Here is a 24,323-nt window from a genome sequence, read left to right as displayed (position 1 = left end):
CCAGCCACCCCCCGACCCCATCATCACCCAGCCACCCCCCGACCCCATCATCACCCAGCCACCCCCCGACCCCATCATCACCCAGCCACCCCCCGACCCCATCATCACCCAGCCACCCCCCGACCCCATCATCACCCAGCCACCCCCCGACCCCATCACCACCCAGCGACCCCCGACCCCATCATCACCCAGCCCCCCCCCGACCCCATCATCACCCAGCCACCCCCCGACCCCCGACCCCATCATCACCCAGCCCCCCCCCGACCCCATCATCACCCAGCCACCCCCCGACCCCATCACCACCCAGCCACCCCCCGACCCCATCACCACCCAGCCACCCCTGACCCCATCACCACCCAGCCACCCCCGGCCCCTCCATCACCACCCAGCCACCCCGACCCCATCACCACCCAGCCACCCCCCGACCCCATCATCACCCCCCGACCCCCCCATCACCACCCAGCCACCCCGATCCCATCACCACCCAGCCACCCCCCGACCCCATCATCACCCCCCGACCCCCCCATCACCACCCAGCCACCCCCGACCCCATCATCACCCAGCGACCCCCGACCCCATCATCACCCAGCCCCCCCCCCCGACCCCATCATCACCCAGCCACCCCCCGACCCCATCACCACCCAGCCACCCCCGACCCCATCACCACCCAGCCACCCCTGACCCCATCACCACCCAGCCACCCCCGGCCCCTCCATCACCACCCAGCCACCCCGACCCCATCACCACCCAGCCACCCCCCGACCCCATCATCACCCCCCGACCCCCCCATCACCACCCAGCCACCCCGATCCCATCACCACCCAGCCACCCCCCGACCCCATCATCACCCCCCGACCCCCCCATCACCACCCAGCCACCCCCCGACCCCATCATCACCCCCCGACCCCCCCATCACCACCCAGCCACCCCCGACCCCATCATCACCCAGCCACCCCCGGCCCCCCCATCATCACCCAGCCACCCCCGACCCCATCACCACCCAGCCACCCCCCGACCCCATCACCACCCAGCCCCCCCCCGACCCCATCACCACCCAGCCCCCCCCCCGACCCCATCACCACCCAGCCCCCCCCGACCCCATCATCACCCAGCCACCCCCCGACCCCATCACCACCCAGCCACCCCCGACCCCATCACCACCCAGCCACCCCCGACCCCATCACCACCCAGCCACCCCCGACCCCATCACCACCCAGCGACCCCCGACCCCATCATCACCCAGCCCCCCCCGACCCCATCATCACCCAGCCCCCCCCCGACCCCATCATCACCCAGCCACCCCTGACCCCATCATCACCCAGCCACCCCCGGCCCCATCACCACCCCCCACCCCCCCCATCATCAGCGACCCCCGACCCCATCACCACCCAGCCACCCCCGACCCCATCACCACCCAGCGACCCCCGACCCCATCACCACCCAGCCACCCCCGACCCCATCACCACCCAGCCACCCCCGACCCCATCACCACCCAGCCACCCCCGGCCCCCCCATCATCACCCAGCCACCCCCCGACCCCATCACCACCCAGCGACCCCCGACCCCATCATCACCCAGCCCCCCCCCCCGACCCCATCATCACCCAGCCACCCCCCGACCCCATCACCACCCAGCCACCCCTGACCCCATCACCACCCAGCCACCCCCGGCCCCCCCATCATCACCCAGCCACCCCCGGCCCCCCCATCATCACCCAGCCACCCCCGACCCCATCATCGCCCAGCCACCCCCGACCCCATCATCACCCAGCCACCCCCCGACCCCATCACCACCCAGCCACCCCCGACCCCATCACCACCCAGCGACCCCCGACCCCATCACCACCCAGCGACCCCCGACCCCATCATCACCCAGCCCCCCCCCGACCCCATCATCACCCAGCCACCCCCCGACCCCATCATCACCCAGCCACCCCCCGACCCCATCATCACCCAGCCACCCCCCGACCCCATCACCACCCAGCCACCCCTGACCCCATCATCACCCAGCCACCCCCCGACCCCATCATCACCCCCCCAGCCCCCCAGCCAGGCAAGTGTATGAAACCATACTTACACCTTTCCCAAGCAGAGCTCAGTGACTAGACTCTGCTTTCTTCCTCTCTCCCTGCACTGAATTTCTCCAACAATTTCCGTTTTGTTTCTGAAAGAATGTTGGGATGGGGCGGGGATGTGCTTTCTGTAATGATCGAGGAGGCCTGGGAAAATGAAGCAGACAGATTTGATCAGTGAGTCCTTGCTGTCCCTGTGGGAGCCCCTGTGCCAGAGCTCAGTCAGTGCTCACTGCAGCGGCTCTCACCCCCGGGGGCGCCGCGTACGCCGGAGCTAGTCTCGCTGTCACTGCCCGAGCGGCCTCGGCGTTTGATGCAATCTCTCTCTCTCTCTCTCTTGTTTTTGCCCTTTAATTTGTGAGCAAGGCAAAGTGCAAAATTTGCAAAATGCAGAGCAGCGGCGAGCGCAGAGGGACAAACCACCAAAAGCTCAAAACTGCGATCACATTCCCGGCTGGTTCCGGGCTCTGTATTGCAATAGAGACTTTCTGCTCCTTTATTTCTGTAACTGACTGACATTAATGCAGAGGGAGAAGGGTAACTCCGAGGGTTAGCTGCATTTTACAGGCAGGAATTGACTCCTGTTTCCAGGCGAATGTTTAAACATGTTCCCATTACCGCAGGAAGACTAACACCGACTCTAAACCCTAAACAGGAGCTTGTCAGACCCTGCTCTGGGCGGCTGCTTGAGGGGGGAGGGGGGGGAGGGGGGAGAGGGAGGGGGGGGGGAACACGTCTTTTTAACAAATCTTTGTCACTTTGATAATGCTCTTCGGCTGTCAGCGCCTCGCAACGCCCCCAAGGAAGCGATTTATAGGGGCGCTACATTAATGCAGGTCTCCGCTGTCGAGGGTGGGGTGGGGTGGGGTGGGGGGTTGGGGGCTTGTGCGCCTGCAAATCGAATCGCGGAAAGATCGGTGCGGTCTCCCGAAAGAGATGTGCATTGCTCTAGCGCCTTTCGCCACCACTGCGCGATCGGAGGAGACGCGGCAGCTGGTTTGTGCACGGCAAGATCCCACAAGCAGCAATGCAGGGCAAACATGACCGGGTCATGACGTGGAGATGCCGGAGTTGGACTGGGGTGGACAATGTTAAAAATCACACAACACCAGGTTATAGTCCAACAGGTTTCATTGGAAGCACACTAGCTTTCGGAGCGTCCAATTAAACCTGTTGGGCTATAACCTGGTGTTGTGTGATTTTTAACTATGACAGGGTCAGAGTGCTTTTGGGTGGGGGGGGTGGGGCCCAGCAGGACTGTGAGTGACTCCTGTCCCCCCTAGTCTGTGCAGGGGGGATGAGGAGCACCCTTCCTAAAGACAGTACCTCTGCCAGTGCAGCAGCCCCTCAGCACTGCAGTGCACTGTGAGAGTTCATCACACCCCAACCCACACGGAGCCTTGGACACAGAGGGTTAACACTCACATGGAAATAAACTATCACAGCTGACATCGTTTCGTCATGTGACACTGGTCATGTGATTTTTAAAGATCACGTGATATTTAGCACTGCCTGCACAGATTCTAAAAAGATGAAAGGCTTAACAGACAATCAATTTTTCAATGTAAAATTTTAGTTACATCACTGTAAATTTTTGCTATAAATTCTGTGTGTTAGGATTGAGCCCTGTGTGTGCTTCCAATTAAACCTGTTGTACTATAACCTGGTGTTGTGTGATTTTTAACTTTGCACAGATTCAGTGCGTCAACTCAGCAAGTGGCAAATTAGACATTGATCATTGCTTTTATCGGCAGAGATCATTAACCCAATTTCGAACTCAATGGTCTGGAGGCTGTATTAGCTGAGGATGGGGATGGCACACACATACACACACCCTCCGCTACACACTCACAGCCCCTGTACACTCTCACAGCTCCCATACACAATCACAGACTCTGTACAAACAGCTCCTGTACACACTCACAGCCTCTGTATACACTGACAGCTCCCGGACACACTCATACCCCTGTTCACACTCACAGCTCCCATACACACTCACAGCCCCGGAACACACACACAGACCTTGTACACACTCACAGGTCTTGTTCACACTCAAAGATCCTGTACGTACTCACAGCTCCACTACCCACTCCCTGCCTCTATACACACTCACAGCTCCTGTACACACTCACAGTCCATGTACACACTCACAGCCCCTGTATACATGCACAGTCACTGAACACACTTACAGCCCCTGTACACTGTCACAGCTCCCGTACACACTCACAGTTCCCACACACACGCACAGCTCTGTACACTCTCACAGCTCCTGAACACTCTCAGAGCCCCTGTACACACTCACAGCCCCCGTACACACTCACAGCCCCCGTACACACTCGCAGTCCCTGTAGACACTCACAGTCCCTGTACACACTCACAGCTCCCATACACACTCACAGCCCCTGTACACACTCTCACAGCCCCTGTACACTCTCACTGCTCCCGTACACACACACAGCACTGTACACTCTCACAGCTCCTGAACACTCTCACAGCTCCCGTACACAATCACAACTCCTATACACACACACAGCTCTGTACAACCTCACAGCTCCTGTACACACTCACAGCTCCCTGTACACACTCACAGCTCCCTGTACACACTCACAGCCCCTGTACACTCTCACAGCCCCAGTACACACGCACAGCTCCCGTACACACTCACAGCTCTGTACACTCTCACAGCCCCTGTACACACTCACAGCCCCTGTAAACAATCACAGCCCCTGTACACACTCACAGCCCCTGTACACACTCACAGCTCCAGTACACACACAGCTCCCATACACACTCACAGCCCCTGTACACACAGAGCCCCTATACATACTCACAGCTCCTGTACACATTCACAGCCCCTGTACACACTCACAGCCCCTGTACACACTCACAGCTCCTGTACACACTCACAGCTCTGTACACACTCCGCTCCTGTACACTCTCACAGTCCCTGTACACTCTCACAGCTCCCGTACACACTCACAGCTCCCATACACACTCACAGCTCCCGTACACACTCACAGCTCTGTACACTCTCACAGCTCCTGTACACACTCACAGCTCTGTACACTCTCACGGTCCCTGTACACTCTCACAGCTCCTGTACACACACACAGCTCCTGTACACACTCACAGCTCCCGTACACACTCACAGCTCCCGTACACACTCACAGCTCCCGTACACTTTCACAGCTCCTGTACACTTTCACAGCTCCTGTACACTTTCACAGCTCCCGTACACACTCACAGCTCCCGTACACACACAGCTCTGTACACCCTCACAGCTCCTGTACACTTTCACAACTCCCGTACACATTCACAGCTCCCGTACACACACAGCTCTGTACACCCTCACAGCTCCTGTACACTTTCACAACTCCCGTACACACTCACAGCTCCCGTACACACTCACAGCTCCCGTACACACTCACAGCTCCTGTACACACTCATAGCTCTGTACACTCTCACAGCCCCTCTACACGCTCACAGCCCCTGTACACTCTCACAGCTCACGTACACACACACACACAGCTCTGTACACCCTCACAGCTCCTGTACACGCTCTCAGTTCCCGTATACACTCACAGCCCCTATACACACTCACAGCCCCTGTATACACTCACAGCTCCCGTATACACTCACAGCCCCTGTACACACTCACAGCTTCTGGACACACTCACAGCTCTGTACACTCTCACGGCCCTTCGACACTCTCACAGCCCCTGTACACTCCCACAGCCCCTGTACACACTCACAGCTCCCATACACACTCACAGCCCCTGTACACACTCACAGCTCCCATACACACTCACAGCTCTGTACAATCTCACAGCCCCTGTACACTCTCACAGCCCCTATACACTCTCGCAGCCCCTGTACACTCTCACAGCCCCTGTACACACTCACAGCCCCTGTACACACACAGCTCCCATACACTCTCACAGCCCCTGTACACTCTCACAGCTCCTGAACACTCTCACAGCCCCTGTACACACTCACAGCTCCCGTACACAATCACACTCTGTGCACCCTCACAGCCCCTGTACACACTCACAGCCCCTGTACACTCTCACAGCTCCTGAACACTCCCACAGCGCCTGTACACACTCACAGCTCCTGTACACTCTCACAGCTCCCGTACACAATCACACTCTGTACACCCTCACAGCCCCTGTACACACTCACAGTCCCTGCACACTCTCACAGCTCCTGTACACACTCACAGCTCTGTACACTCTCACGGTCCCTGTACACTCTCACAGCTCCTGTACACACACACAGCTCCTGTACACACTCACAGCTCCCGTACACACTCACAGCTCCCGTACACTTTCACAGCTCCTGTACACTTTCACAGCTCCTGTACACTTTCACAGCTCCCGTACACACTCACAGCTCCCGTACACACACAGCTCTGTACACCCTCACAGCTCCTGTACACTTTCACAACTCCCGTACACACTCACAGCTCCCGTACACACACAGCTCTGTACACCCTCACAGCTCCTGTACACTTTCACAACTCCCGTACACACTCACAGCTCCCGTACACACTCACAGCTCCTGTACACACTCATAGCTCTGTACACTCTCACAGCCCCTCTACACGCTCACAGCCCCTGTACACTCTCACAGCTCACGTACACACACACACACAGCTCTGTACACCCTCACAGCTCCTGTACACGCTCTCAGTTCCCGTATACACTCACAGCCCCTATACACACTCACAGCCCCTGTATACACTCACAGCTCCCGTATACACTCATAGCCCCTGTACACACTCACAGCTTCTGGACACACTCACAGCTCTGTACACTCTCACGGCCCTTCGACACTCTCACAGCCCCTGTACACTCCCACAGCCCCTGTACACACTCACAGCTCCCATACACACTCACAGCCCCTGTACACACTCACAGCTCCCATACACACTCACAGCTCTGTACACTCTCACAGCCCCTGTACACTCTCACAGCCCCTATACACTCTCGCAGCCCCTGTACACTCTCACAGCCCCTGTACACACTCACAGCCCCTGTACACACACAGCTCCCATACACTCTCACAGCCCCTGTACACTCTCACAGCTCCTGAACACTCTCACAGCCCCTGTACACACTCACAGCTCCCGTACACAATCACACTCTGTACACCCTCACAGCCCCTGTACACCCTCACAGCCCCTGTACACTCTCACAGCTCCTGAACACTCCCACAGCGCCTGTACACACTCACAGCTCCTGTACACTCTCACAGCTCCCGTACACAATCACACTCTGTACACCCTCACAGCCCCTGTACACACTCACAGTCCCTGCACACTCTCACAGCTCCTGTACACACTCACAGCTCTGTACACTCTCACGGTCCCTGTACACTCTCGCAGCTCCTGTACACACACACAGCTCCTGTACACACTCACAGCTCCCGTACACTTTCACAGCTCCTGTACACTTTCACAGCTCCTGTACACTTTCACAGCTCCCGTACACACTCACAGCTCCCGTACACACTCACAGCTCCTGAACACACTCATAGCTCTGTACACTCTCACAGCCCCTCTACACGCTCACAGCCCCTGTACACTCTCACAGCTCACGTACACACACACACAGCTCTGTACACCCTCACAGCTCCTGTACACGCTCTCAGTTCCCGTATACACTCACAGCCCCTATACACACTCACAGCCCCTGTATACACTCACAGCTCCCGTATACACTCACAGCACCTGTATACACTCACAGCCCCTGTACACACTCACAGCTCCCGTATACACTCACAGCCCCTGTACACACTCACAGCTTCTGGACACACTCACAGCTCTGTACACTCTCACGGCCCTTCGACACTCTCACAGCCCCTGTACACTCCCACAGCCCCTGTACACACTCACAGCTCCCATACACACTCACAGCCCCTGTACACACTCACAGCTCCCATACACACTCACAGCTCTGTACACTCTCACAGCCCCTATACACTCTCACAGCCCCTATACACTCTCGCAGCCCCTGTACACTCTCACAGCCCCTGTACACACTCACAGCCCCTGTACACACACAGCTCCCATACACTCTCACAGCCCCTATACACTCTCACAGCCCCTGTACACACTCACAGCTCCCGTACACAATCACACTCTGTACACCCTCACAGCCCCTGTACACACTCACAGCCCCTGTACACTCTCACAGCTCCTGAACACTCCCACAGCGCCTGTACACACTCACAGCTCCTGTACACTCTCACAGCTCCCGTACACAATCACACTCTGTACACCCTCACAGCCCCTGTACACACTCACAGCCCCTGTACACTCTCACAGCTCCTGAACACTCTCACAGCGCCTGTACACACTCACAGCTCCTGTACACTCTCACAGCCCCTGTACACAATCACAGCTCTGTACACTCTCAAAGCCCCTGTGCACTCTCACAGCCCATGTGCACTCTCACAGCCCCTGTGCACACTCACAGCCCCTGTACACTCTCACAGCCCCTGTAAACATGCACAGCTCCCATACACACGCACAGCTCCGTACACCCTCACAGCTCCTCTACACTCTCACAGCCCATTTACACACTCTCAGCTCCCGTGCACACTCACAGACCCTGTACACACTCAGCCCCGGTACACTCTCACAGCTCCCGTACACTCTCACAGTCCCTGTACACTCTCACAGTCCCTGTACACACTCACAGCTCCCGTACACACTCACAGCTCCCATACACTCTCACAACTCCGGTACACACTCACAGCCCCTGTAAACACTCACAGCTCCCGTGTACATTCACCTCCCCTGTACATGCTTAAAACCCCCAGTACACGCTCACAGCCCCTGTACAAGCTCACAGTCCCTGTACACTCTTACAGCTCCCGTACACACACACACAGGTCTGTACACCCTCACAGCTCCTCTACACTCTCACAGGTCCCGTACACACTCACAGCCCCGTACACTCTCACAGCTCCCATACACTCTGACAGTCCCTGTACACACTCACAGTCCCTGTACACTCTCACAGTCCCTGTACACTCTCACAGCCCCTGTACACTCTCACAGCTCCCGTACACACTCACAGCTCTGTACACTCTCACAGCTCCTGTACACTCTCACAGCCCCTGTGCACACTCACAGCTCCCGTACACAATCACAGCACCTGTACACACTCACAGCACCTGTACACACTCACAGCACCTGTACGCACTCACAGCCCCTGGACACACTCACAGCCCCTGTACACTCTCACAGCTCCTGTACACTCTCACAGCCCCTGTACACTCTCACAGCTCCCGTACACACTCACAGCTCCCGTATACACTCACAGCCACTGTATACACTCACAGCCCCTGTATACACTCACAGCGCAAGTACACACTCAAAGCCCCTGTACACACTCACAGCGCCCGTACACTCTCACAGACCCTGTACACACTCACAGCCCCTGTACACTCTCACAGCTCCCATAGACACTCACAGCTCTGTACACTCTCACAGGTCCTGTATACTCTCACAGCCCCTATACACACTCACAGCTCCCGTATACACTCACGGCTCCCCTACACACTCACAGACTACCGTACACACTCACAGCCCCTGTACACTCTCACAGCTCCCGTACACACTCACAGCTCCCGTACACTCACAGAACTCCAGTACACACTCACAGCCCAGTACACTCTCACGGTCCCTGTACACTCTCACAGCTCCCATACACTCTGACAGTCCCTGTACACACTCACAGCTCTGTACACTCTCACAGGTCCTGTATACTCTCACAGCCCCTATACACACTCACAGCTCCCGTATACACTCACGGCTCCCCTACACACTCACAGACTACCGTACACACTCACAGCCCCTGTACACTCTCACAGCTCCCGTACACACTCACAGCTCCCGTACACTCACAGAACTCCAGTACACACTCACAGCTCAGTACACTCTCACGGTCCCTGTACACACACACAGCTCCCGTACACACTCACTGCACCTGTACACACTCACAGCTCCCGTGTACACTCACAGCACCTGTACACTCTCGCAGTCCCTGTACACTCTCACAGCTTTGTACACTTTCACAGCTCCCGTACATACTCACAGCTCTGTACACATTCACAACTCTGTGCACTCTCACAGCTCCCCTACATACCTACAGCTCCCCTACACTCTCACAGCTCCTGTACACACTCACTGCTCCAGTACACACTCACAGCTCCTGGACACACTCTCAGCTCCTGGACACACTCACAGCTCTGTACACACTCACAGCTCCCGTACACTCTCACAGCTCCTATACACTCTCACATCCCCTGTACACATTCACAGCTCCCGTACGCACTCACAGCTCCAGTACACACTCACAGCTCCAGTACACACTCACAGCTCCTGGACACACTCACAGCTCCTGGTCACAGTCACAGCTCTGTACACACTCACAGCTCCTATACACTCTCACAGCCCCTGTACACACTCACAGTCCCTGTACACTCTCACAGCTCCCGTACACTCTCACAGCTCCCATACGCACTCACGGCTCTGTACACTCTCACAGCTCCTGAACACTCTCACAGCCCCTGTACACATTCACAGTTCCCGTACACACTCACAGCTCCCATACACACTCACAGACTACCGTACACACTCACAGCACCTGTACACACTCACAGCTCTGTACACTCTCACAGCTCCCATACACTCTCACAGCTCGCGTACACTCCCACAGTCCCTGTACACTCACGGCTCCCGAACACACTCACAGCTCTGTACACTCTCACATCATCTGTACACACTCACAGCCCCTGTACACTCCCACAGCTCACGTACACACACAGCTCTGTACACCCTCACAGCTCCTGTACACTTTCACAACTCCCGTACACACTCACAGCTCCCGTACACACTCACAGCTCCCGTACACACTCACAGCTCCTGTACACACTCATAGCTCTGTACACTCTCACAGCCCCTCTACACGCTCACAGCCCCTGTACACTCTCACAGCTCACGTACACACACACACACAGCTCTGTACACCCTCACAGCTCCTGTACATGCTCTCAGTTCCCGTATACACTCACAGCTCCCGTATACACTCGCAGCCCCTTACACACTCACAGCCCCTGTACACACTCACAGCTTCTGGACACACTCACAGCTCTGTACACTCTCACGGCCCGTCGACACTCCCACAGCCCCTGTACACTCTCACAGCCCCTGTACACTCTCACAGCCCCTGTACACACTCACAGCTCCCGTACAATCTCACAGCCCCTGTACACACTCACAGCTCCCGTACACTCTCACAGCCCCTGTACACTCTCACAGCCCCTGTACACACTCACAGCTCCCGTACACTCTCACAGCCCCTGTACACTCTCACAGCCCCTGTACACACTCACAGCCCCTGGACACACTCACAGCTCCCGTACACTCTCACAGCCCCTGTACACACTCACAGCTCCCGTACACTCTCACAGCTCCCGTACACTCTCACAGCCCCTGTACACTCTCACAGCTCCTGTACACACTCACAGCCCCTGTACACTCTCGCAGCCCCTGTACAATCTCACAGCCCCTGTACAATCTCACAGCCATGTACACTCTCACAGCTCCCGTACACACTCACAGCTCCCGTACACACTCACGGCCCTTCGACACTCTCACAGCCCCTGTACACTCTCACGGCCCTTCGACACTCTCACAACCCCTGTACACACTCACAGCCCCTGTACACTCTCACAGCTCCTGTACACTCTCACAGCCCCTGTACACTCTCACAGCTCCCGTACACACTCACAGCCCCTGTACACTCTCACAGCCCCTGTACACTCTCACAGCCCCTGTACACTCTCACAGCTCCTGTACACACTCACAGCTCCCGTACACTCTCACAGCCCCTGTACACTCTCACAGCCCCTGTACACTCTCACAGCCCCTGTACACACTCACAGCTCCCGTACACTCTCACAGCTCCCGTACACTCTCACAGCCCCTGTACACTCTCACAGCTCCCGTACACACTCTCAGCCCCTGTACACTCTCACAGTCCCTGTACACTCTCACAGCCCCTGTACACACTCACAGCCCCTGTACACACTCACAGCTCCCGTACACTCTCACAGCCCCTGTACACACTCACAGCTCCCGTACACTCTCACAGCTCCCGTACACTCTCACAGCCCCTGTACACTCTCACAGCTCCCGTACACACTCACAGCCCCTGTACACACTCACAGCTCCCGTACACTCTCACAGCTCCCGTACACTCTCACAGCCCCTGTACACTCTCACAGCTCCCGTACACACTCACAGCCCCTGTACAATCTCACAGCCCCTGTACAATCTCACAGCCCCTGTACACTCTCACAGCTCCCGTACACACTCACAGCTCCCGTACACACTCACGGCCCTTCGACACTCTCACAGCCCCTGTACACTCTCACGGCCCTTCGACACTCTCACAACCCCTGTACACTCTCACAGCTCCTGTACACTCTCACAGCCCCTGTACACTCTCACAGCTCCTGTACACTCTCACAGCCCCTGTACACTCTCACAGCTCCCGTACACACTCACAGCCCCTGTACACTCTCACAGCCCCTGTACACTCTCACAGCCCCTGTACACTCTCACAGCTCCTGTACACACTCACAGCTCCCGTACACTCTCACAGCCCCTGTACACTCTCACAGCCCCTGTACACTCTCACAGCCCCTGTACACACTCACAGCTCCCGTACACTCTCACAGCTCCCGTACACTCTCACAGCCCCTGTACACTCTCACAGCTCCCGTACACACTCTCAGCCCCTGTACACTCTCACAACCCCTGTACACTCTCACAGCCCCTGTACACTCTCACAGCCCCTGTACACTCTCACAGCTCCCGTACACTCTCACAGCTCCCGTACACTCTCACAGCCCCTGTACACTCTCACAGCTCCCGTACACTCTCACAGCTCCCGTACACACTCTCAGCCCCTGTACACTCTCACAACCCCTGTACAATCTCACAGCCCCTGTACACTCTCACAGCTCCCGTACACACTCACAGCTTCCGTACACACTCACAGCCCCTGTACACTCTCACAGCTCTGTACACTCTCACAGCCCCTGTACACTCTCACAGCCCCCGTACACACTCACAGCCCCTGTACACTCTCACAGCTCTGTACACAATCACAGCTCTGTACACTCTCACAGCTCCTGTACACTCTCACAGCCCCTGTAAACTTGCACAGCTCCCATACACACACACAGCTCCGTACACCCTCACAGCTCCTCTACACTCTCACAGCCCATTTACACACTCTCAGCTCCCGTGCACGCTCACAGCTCCTGCACACACTCACAGCCCCGGTACACGCTCACAGCTCCCATACACTCTCACAGCTCCCATACAATCTCACAACTCCGGTACACACTCACAGCCCCTGTAAACACTCACAGCTCCCATGTACATTCACAGCCCCTGTACACGCTCACAGCCCCTGTACACTCTTACAGCTCCTGTACACACACACAGCTCTGTACACCCTCACAGCTCCTCTACACTCTCACAGGTCCCGTACACACTCACAGCCCCGTACACTCTCACAGCTTCCTGTTCACACTATCAGCTCTGTACACACTCACAGCTCCCGTACACTCTCACAGTTCCCGTACACTATCACAGCCCCTGTACACTCACAGCTCCCATACACACTCACAGCTCCCGTACACACTCACAGCTCTGTACACTCTCACAACATCTGTACACACTCACAACATCTGTACACCCTCAGCCCCTGTTCACTCTCACAGCTCCTGTGCACTCTCACAGCTCCTGTTTACACTCACAGCTCCCGTACACACTCACAGCTCCCTTACACTCTGACAGTCCCTGTACACACTCACAGTCCCTGTACACTCTCACAGTCCATGTACACTCTCACAGCTCTGTACACTCTCACAGCCTCTGTACACACTCACAGTTCCTGTGCACACTCACAGCTCCCGTGCACACTCACAGCCTCTGTACACACTCACAGCTCCCGTACACAATCACAGCACCTGTACACACTCACAGCACCTGTACGCACTCACAGCCCCTGTACACACTCACAGCCCCTGTATATCCTCACAGCCCCCGTAAACTCTCACAGCCCCTGTACACTCTCACAGCTCCCGTACACACTCACAGCCCCCATACACACTCACAGCTCCCATATACACTCACAGCCCCTGCATACACTCACAGCTCCCGTACACACTCAAAGCCCATGTACACACACACAACGCACATACACACTCACAGACCCTGTACACACTCACAGCCCCCGTACACTCTCACAGCTCCTGGACACATTCACAGCTCTGTACACTCCCACAGCCCCTGTACACACTCACAGCTCCCGTATACACTCACAGCCCCTGTACACTCTCACAGCTCCCGTACACACTCACAGCCCCTGTACACACTCACATACTACCGTACACACTCACAGCCCATGTACACACTCACAGCTCCCGTACACTCTCACAGCCCCTGTACACACTCACAGCCCCTGTACACTCTCACAACCCCTGTACAATCTCACAGCCCCTGTACACTCTCACAGCTCCCATAGACACTCGCAGCTCTGTACACTCTCACAGGTCCTGTATACTCTCACAGCCCCTATACACACTCACAGCTCCCGTATACACTCACGGCTCCCCTACACACTCACAGCCCCTGTACACACTCACAGCTCCCTTACACACTCACAGCCCCTGCACACTCTCACAGCCCCTGTACACTCTCACAGCTCCCGTACACACTCACAGCTCCCGTACACTCACAGAACTCCAGTACACACTCACAGCTCAGTACACTCTCACGGTCCCTGTGCACACACACAGCTCCCGTACACACTCACTGCACCTGTACACACTCACAGCTCCCGTATACACTCACAGCACCTGTACACTCTCGCAGTCCCTGTACACTCTCACAGCTTTGTACACTTTCACAGCTCCCGTACATACTCACAGCTCTGTACACATTCACAACTCTGTGCACTCTCACAGCTCCCCTACATACTTACAGCTCCCCTACACTCTCACAGCTCCAGTACACACTCACAGCTCCTGTACACACTCACAGCACCAGTACACACTCACAGCTCCTGGACACACTCACAGCTCCTGGACACACTCACAGCTCTGTACACACTCACAGCTCCCGTACACTCTCACAGCTCCTATACACTCTCACATCCCCTGTACACATTCACAGCTCCCGTACGCACTCACAGCTCCAGTACACACTCACAGCTCCTGGACACACTCACAGCTCCTGGACACTCTCACAGCCCCTGTACACACTCACAGTCCCTGTACACTCTCACAGCTCCCGTACACTCTCACAGCTCCCATACGCACTCACGGCTCTGTACACTCTCACAGCTCCTGAACACTCTCACAGCCCCTGTACACATTCACAGTTCCCGTACACACTCACAGCTCCCATACACACTCACAGACTACCGTACACACTCACAGCCCCTGTACACACTCACAGCTCTGTACACTCTCACAGCTCCCATACACTCTCACAGCTCGCGTACACTCCCACAGTCCCTGTACACTCACGGCTCCCGAACACACTCACAGCTCTGTACACTCTCACATCATCTGTACACACTCACAGCCCCTGTACACTCCCACAGCTCACGTATACACTCACAGCTCCCGTACACACTCACAGCTCCCGTACACACTCACAGCTCCTGTACACACTCATAGCTCTGTACACTCTCACAGCCCCTCTACACTCTCACAGCTCACGTACACACACACACAGCTCTGTACACACTCACAGCTCCCGTACACTCTCACAGCCCCTGTACACTCTCACAGCTCCCGTACACACTCACAGCCCCTGTACACTCTCACAACCCCTGTACAATCTCACAGCCCCTGTACACTCTCACAGCTCCCGTACACACTCACAGCTCCCGTACACACTCACAGCCCCTGTACACTCTCACAGCTCTGTACACTCTCACAGCCCCTGTACACTCTCACAGCCCCCGTACACACTCACAGCCCCTGTACACTCTCACAGCTCTGTACACTCTCACAGCCCCTGTCCACTCTCACAGCCCCTGTACACTCTCACAGCCCCTGTACACTCTCACAGCTCCCGTACACTCTCACAGCTCTGTACACTCTCACAGCCCCTGTACACACACACAGCTCCCGTACACACTCATAGCTCTGTACACTCTCACAGCCCCTATACACTCTCACAGCTCCTGTACACTCTCGCAGCCCCTGAACACACTCACAGCCCCTGTACACTCTCACAGCTCCTGTACACTCTCGCAGCCCCTGAACACACTCACAGCCCCTGTACACTCTCACAGCCCCTATACACTCTCACAGGTCCCGTACACACTCACAGCTCCTGAACACTCTCACAGCCCCTGTACACTCTCACAGCTCCTGTACACTCTCGCAGCCCCTGTACACTCTCACAGCCCCTGTACACTCTCGCAGCCCCTGTACACACTCACAGCCCCTGTACACTCTCACAGCCCCTATACACTATCACAGCTCCCGTACACATTCACAGCTCCCGTACACACTCACAGCTCCCGTATACACTCACAGCCCCTGTATACACTCACAGCCACTGTATACACTCACAGCTCCCGTACACACTCAAAGCCCCTGAACACACTCACAGACCCTGTACACACTCACAGACCCTGTACACATTCACAGCCCCTGTACACTCTCACAGCCCCTGTACACATTCACAGCCCCTGTACACTCTCGCAGCCCCTGTACACACTCACAGCCCCTGTACACTCTCGCAGCCCCTGAACACACTCACAGCCCCTGTACACTCTCACAGCCCCTATACACTCTCACAGGTCCCGTACACACTCACAGCTCCTGAACACTCTCACAGCCCCTGTACACTCTCACAGCTCCTGTACACTCTCGCAGCCCCTGTACACTCTCACAGCTCCTGTACACTCTGGCAGCCCCTGAACACACTCACAGCCCCTGTACACTCTCACAGCTCCTGTACACTCTCGCAGCCCCTGAACACACTCACAGCCCCTGTACACTCTCACAGCCCCTGTACACACTCACAGCTCCCGTACAATCTCACAGCCCCTGTACACACTCACAGCCCCTGTACACTCTCCCAGCCCCTGTACACACTCACAGCTCCCGTACACTCTCACAGCCCCTGTACACTCTCACAGCCCCTGTACACACTCCCAGCCCCTGTACACACTCACAGCTCCCGTACACTCTCACAGCCCCTGTACACACTCACAGCTCCCGTACACTCTCACAGCTCCCGTACACTCTCACAGCCCCTGTACACTCTCACAGCTCCTGTACACTCTCACAGCTCCTGTACACTCTCACAGCCCCTGTACACTCTCACAGCCCCTGTACACTCTCACAGCCCCCGTACACTCTCACAGCTCCTGTACACTCTCACAGCCCCTGTACACTCTCACAGCCCCTGTACACTCTCACAGCCCCCGTACACTCTCACAGCACCTGTACACTCTCACAGCCCCTGTACACTCTCACAGCCCCCGTACACACTCACAGCTCCCGTACACTCTCACAGCCCCTGTACACTCTCACAGCCCCTGTACACTCTCACAGCCCCTGTACACACTCACAGCTCCCGTACACTCTCACAGCTCCCGTACACTCTCACAGCCCCTGTACACTCTCACAGCTCCCGTACACACTCACAGCCCCTGTACACTCTCACAACCCCTGTACAATCTCACAGCCCCTGTACACTCTCACAGCTCCCGTACACACTCACAGCTCCCGTACACACTCACAGCCCCTGTACACTCTCACAGCTCTGTACACTCTCACAGCCCCTGTACACTCTCACAGCCCCCGTACACACTCACAGCCCCTGTACACTCTCACAGCCCCTGTACACTCTCACAGCTCCTGTACACTCTCACAGCCCCTGTACACTCTCACAGCCCCTGTACACTCTCACAGCTCCTGTACACACTCACAGCTCCCGTACACTCTCACAGCCCCTGTACACTCTCACAGACCCAGTACACTCTCACAGCCCCTGTACACACTCACAGCTCCCGTACACTCTCACAGCTCCCGTACACTCTCACAGCCCCTGTACACTCTCACAGCTCCCGTACACACTCACAGCCCCTGTACACTCTCACAACCCCTGTACAATCTCACAGCCCCTGTACACTCTCACAGCTCCCGTACACACTCACAGCTCCTGTCCACTCTCACAGCCCCTGTACACTCTCACAGCCCCTGTACACTCTCACAGCTCCCGTACACACTCACAGCCCCTGTACACTCTCACAGCTCTGTACACTCTCACAGCCCCTGTACACTCTCACAGCCCCCGTACACACTCACAGCCCCTGTACACTCTCACAGCTCTGTACACTCTCACAGCCCCTGTCCACTCTCACAGCCCCTGTACACTCTCACAGCCCCTGTACACTCTCACAGCTCCCGTACACTCTCACAGCTCTGTACACTCTCACAGCCCCTGTACACACACACAGCTCCCGTACACACTCATAGCTCTGTACACTCTCACAGCCCCTGTACACACACACAGCTCCCGTACACACTCATAGCTCTATACACTCTCACAGCTCCTGTACACTCTCGCAGCCCCTGAACACACTCACAGCCCCTGTACACTCTCACAGCCCCTGTACACTCTCGCAGCCCCTGTACACACTCACAGCCCCTGTACACTCTCACAGCCCCTATACACTATCACAGCTCCCGTACACATTCACAGCTCCCGTACACACTCACAGCTCCCGTATACACTCACAGCCCCTGTATACACTCACAGCCACTGTATACACTCACAGCTCCCGTACACACTCAAAGCCCCTGTACACACTCACAGCGCCCGTACAACTCACAGACCCTGTACACTCTCACAGCCCCTGTACACATTCACAGCCCCTGTACACTCTCACGGCTCCCATACACACTCGCAGCTCTGTACACTCTCACAGCCCCTGTACACTCTCGCAGCCCCTGTACACTCTCACAGCCCCTATACACACTCACAGCTCCCGTATACACTCACAGCTCCCATGTACATTCACAGCCCCTGTACACGCTCACAGCCCCTGTACACTCTTACAGCTCCTGTACACACACACAGCTCTGTACACCCTCACAGCTCCTCTACACTCTCACAGGTCCCGTACACACTCACAGCCCCGTACACTCTCACAGCTTCCTGTTCACACTATCAGCTCTGTACACACTCACAGCTCCCGTACACTCTCACAGTTCCCGTACACTATCACAGCCCCTGTACACTCACAGCTCCCATACACACTCACAGCTCCCGTACACACTCACAGCTCTGTACACTCTCACAACATCTGTACACACTCACAACATCTGTACACCCTCAGCCCCTGTTCACACTCACAGCTCCTGTGCACTCTCACAGCTCCTGTTTACACTCACAGCTCCCGTACACACTCACAGCTCCCTTACACTCTGACAGTCCCTGTACACACTCACAGTCCCTGTACACTCTCACAGTCCATGTACACTCTCACAGCTCTGTACACTCTCACAGCCTCTGTACACACTCACAGTTCCTGTGCACACTCACAGCTCCAGTACACACTCACAGCTCCCGTGCACACTCACAGCCTCTGTACACACTCACAGCTCCCGTACACAATCACAGCACCTGTACACACTCACAGCACCTGTACGCACTCACAGCCCCTGTACACACTCACAGCCCCTGTATATCCTCACAGCCCCCGTAAACTCTCACAGCCCCTGTACACTCTCACAGCTCCCGTACACACTCACAGCCCCCATACACACTCACAGCTCCCATATACACTCACAGTCCCTGTATACACTCACAGCTCCCGTACACACTCAAAGCCCATGTACACACACACAATGCACATACACACTCACAGACCCTGCACACACTCACAGCCCCCGTACACTCTCACAGCTCCTGGACACATTCACAGCTCTGTACACTCCCACAGCCCCTGTACACACTCACAGCCCCTGTACACACTCACAGCCCCTGTACACACTCACAGCTCCCGTATACACTCACAGCGCCTGTATACACTCACAGCTCCCGTACACACTCTCAGCTCCTGTACACACACACATCTCATGTACACAATTATAATCCCTCTACACACTCACAGCTCCCGTACACATTCACATCCCCGTACAAACTCACAACCCCTGTACGCTCAGAGCTCCTGCACACTCTCACAGCTCCTGTATACACTCATAACCCCTGTACACACTCACAGCTCCCGTACTCACTCACAGCCCCTGTACACACTCAAAGCTCCTGTACACTCTCACAGCCCCTGTACACACTCACAGTTCCTGTACACACTCACAGCTCATGTACACACTTATAATCCCTCTACACACTCACAGCTACCGTACACATACACACGCGGCTCCTGTACACACTCACAGCGCCCATACACACTCTCAGTTCTTGTACACACTCACAGATCCTTTACACACTCTCAGCTCCTGTACACAATCACAGCTCATGTACACACTTATAACCCCTCTGCACACTCACAGCTCCCGTACACATTCTCAGCTCCCGTACACACCAACAGCTCCTGTACACATTCACAGCCCCTGTACACTCTCACAGCTCCCATACACACTCACAACCCCTGTACACACTCACAGCTCCCGTACACACTCATAGCCCCTGTACACACCAACAGCTCCTGTACACATTCACAGCTCCCGTACACATTTCCCACAACATTACCAGAGGCGATCTCGGAAAGAGCTGACCCTTTGTCAGCAGCTCTCTCACTGCCTCACTCAGAGAAATGGTGAGGGACAGGTAGACATGGGATAGGGCTGGGAGGAGTGGGGAACCGAGTGGTAACCGAGTGAGAACAATACCCTGAGTATAACACTGTGGGCAGCAGCATCTGCTTCCCGTTTCAACTGGCAAGTGTTCCAGGGATCCTGAAACCACTGGGAAAGCTCAGCAGTTTCGGCAGCATTGTTTTCCTAGAGAATACGTCGCCAGTTCGTAAACACAACTGACAAAGCTGAAACTCCACCTTCAAGATACAACTCCCACATTTCACATGAAGTGGGGGGGGGGGGTGGTTCAGTGGAGAGGGTTTGTCCTCAGGGAGTGGTATTAGATGTGGTTTCACTCAACACAACAGACAACAGCCTCTCTAACACACCCACATGAGCTCCCCTCTCCCTCCCCACCCCCCACACACACATACATGTCTCTCTGTCTCTCTGGGTCTTGCTGTTGCAAGAATTCCATAGCCAACTCCTGGGAAGGTTCTGTCCAATTTGTCGAATGTTAATGTACTGTCACTGATAATTAATAGGCAAAACAAAACCTGACAACGTGACTGTGGATCAAATGTGCTGCTGAAAACCACTTCAGTTCAATATGACAACACATCCCAGTGCTCCGGGCTAACCTCACAGTACACACAATCAAATTGCCATGTCCAAAAATCAATGCCGTTCAGTCCAGAACAAAACCAGAGTCTGGAGTGTGTGGTTCTATCCTGTGCAGCCTGAACCAGGTGGAACATGATGTGCTTCTCTCGAGGCTAAGGCCTTGCTGCAGATCGACAGGGGTGGACCAGTGAGAATCTGACCTGCGAGGTTTGGGGATACAGAAGTCTTTCCTCGTCACGCAGCCTGCTCATTCCAGGTATTCACCTCCAAACGATTCTCTGACCTGTTTCCAGTCCGTTAACATCCCTCTGTGCGAGACACAGTCCTGCAGATAGCATCGCACCAATACCCTGACAAATCCCTGTCAGTGCTCTGATGCATGAAATGCAAAAAGATCCGAATCACTTGTGATCTGCTAATGCTGCCTTGTTTTTAAGACAACACAACCCAGATGCACCATGGTACTGAAATGGTTAACCAAAGCACATTGGTATGTGGTGAGGGGATGGTGACTCTCATAGCTCCTCTTGTCAGGAGTCTTTTACAGGTACCTCTTAAGGCATACGCTTCTCGTTAACATTAGCCAGCGAATCAGAGATGGAGTGTTCAGGTCTTCCTTAAACTCAAATGCCTATCCCTGCCGCTGCACTGCAGCATTGCCGGAGATGCTCAGTTTTGGCTGAATGTACAAACAAGGAACTGGAGAAGGCCATTCGGCCCTTCAAGCGTGCTCAATGAGATTGTGGCTGAGCTGATGTTAACCTCAGCTCTTCATTCCTGTATATCCCCGATAATCGTTCATCCCCTCAGTCATCAAGAATCTATCTCGCCTGGCCTTAAAAATGTTTACAGATTCTGCACCCACTGCCTTTTGAGGAACAGATTTCCAAAGACTGTCAATCCTTGGAGAGTAAACGTGTTCTGTTTTAAATGAGTGACTCTGTATCTTTGAACCATGACCCTTAGTTTGAGATTCTCCCGGCTGGTCAAGTCCCCTCAAGATTTTGTTTGTTTCAATTAAGTCGCATGGGCCCCAGCTATGCCTGCCTCTTCGTAGGGTATGTGGAACAATCCATCTTCCGCAACTACACTGGCCCCACCCCCCATCTTTTTCTTCGCTACATTGATGACTGTATCGGCGCTACCTCGTGCTCCCACGAGGAGGTTGAACAGTTTATCCACTACACCAACACCTTCCACCCCGACCTCAAATTCACCTGGACAGTCTCGGACTCCTCCCTCCCCTTCCTAGACCTTTCTGTTTCTATCTCAGGCGACCGAATCAACACGGACATCTACTACAAACCTACCGACTCCCACAGCTACCTGGACTACACCTCCTCCCATCCTGCCCCCTGTAAAAACGCCATCCCATTCTCCCAATTCCTTCGTCTCCGCCGCATCTGCTCCCAGGAGGACCAGTTCAAAATACGTACAACACAGATGGCCTCCTTCTTCAAGGACCGCAATTTCCCCCCCGACGTGGTCGACGGTGCCCTCCACCGCATCTCCTCCACTTCCCGCTCCTCCGCCCTTGAGCCCCGCCCCTCCAACCGCCACCAGGACAGAACCCCACTGGTCCTCACCTACCACCCCACCAATCTCCATGTACAGCGCATCATCCGCCGTCACTTCCGCCACCTCCAAACAGACCCCAGCACCAAGGATATATTTCCCTCCCCTCCCCTATCAGCTTTCCGTAGAGACCACTCCCTCCGCGACTCCCTTGTCAGATCCACACCCCCCACCGACCCAACCACCACTCCCGGCACCTTCCCTTGCAACCGCAGGAGGTGCAACACTTGCGCCCACACCTCCCCCCTCACTTCTCTCCAAGGCCCCAAGGGAAACTTCCATATCCGCCACAGATTCACCTGCACCTCCACCCACATCATCTACTGCATCCGCTGCAGCCGGTGTGGCCTCCTCTATATTGGGGAGACAGGCCGCCTACTTGCGGAGCGATTCAGGGAGCACCTCTGGGCCACCCGGACGAACCAACCCAACCAACCTGTGGCACAGCATTTCAACTCCCCCTCCCACTCCACCGAGGATATGCAGGTCATTGGACTCATCCACCGCCAAACCACAACAACCCGACGGTCGGAGGAGGAGCGTCTTATCTTCCGACTGGGAACCCTCCAACCGCAGGGGATGAACTTGGACTTCACCAGTTTCTTCATCCCCCCTCCCCCCACCTTGTCTCAGCCGGATCCTTCCAGCCCGGCACCGCCTTCCTGACCTGCAGTCTTCTTCTTGACCTCTCCGCCTCCACCCTACTCCGACCTATCACCCTCACCTTGACCTCTTTCCACCTATCACATTTCCAACTCCCCTCCTCCAAGTCCCTCCTCCCTACCTTTTATCTTCTCCTGCTGAACACTCTCTGCTCATTCCTGAAGAAGGGCCTGTGCCCGAAACGTCGAATCTCCTGTTCCCTGGATGCTGCCTGACCTGCTGTGCTGTTCCAGCAATAAAGTTTCAACTTTGATCTCCAGCATCTGCAGACCTCACTTTCTCCTTCAATTAAGTCACCTCTGACTCTTCTAAACTCCAAAGGATACAGGCCTAGCCTTTCCTCAATCTGCTCATTTCAGGATACAGGCCTAGCCTTTCCTCAATCTGCTCATTTCAGGTAATAGTTGAGTAAACAGAGTCCAATGCATTGTTTTCCTCCTGTTCAGTCACCAGTACTGAACACACTGCTTCAATAGGGTCTCTCATTAAAGCCCTGACTGACCCCTTG

General features: G+C 55.7%; 1 protein-coding gene across 3 annotated transcripts in view; it reads right to left on the bottom strand.

Annotated features, from left to right (window-relative positions):
- Positions 1-21,070, bottom strand: part of LOC122563929 (aldehyde dehydrogenase, dimeric NADP-preferring-like) — a 55,012-nt gene extending 33,942 nt beyond the window's left edge. Inside the window, exons 1-2 of one of the 3 annotated variants that reach the window (XM_087977240.1) lie at positions 21,047-21,070; positions 2,077-2,218 (exon numbers count right to left, since the gene is read on the bottom strand). The gene's annotated coding sequence lies outside the window, so the exon portion shown is untranslated. Of the gene's footprint in view, positions 1-2,076; positions 2,471-21,046 lie in introns of those variants that run through there. The other 2 variants (XM_043718195.2, XM_087977241.1) reach the window with 2 other exon arrangements.
- Positions 21,071-24,323: the final 3,253 nt, after the last annotated feature.

This window comes from Chiloscyllium plagiosum, unplaced genomic scaffold (assembly GCF_037043375.1).
Source record: "Chiloscyllium plagiosum isolate Xiang-an unplaced genomic scaffold, Cpla_swu_hap1 HiC_scaffold_31, whole genome shotgun sequence".
Lineage (NCBI taxonomy): Eukaryota > Metazoa > Chordata > Chondrichthyes > Orectolobiformes > Hemiscylliidae > Chiloscyllium > Chiloscyllium plagiosum.
Note: the sequence above shows the minus strand (reverse complement) of the source record. Positions and strands in the feature narration are given on the sequence as shown.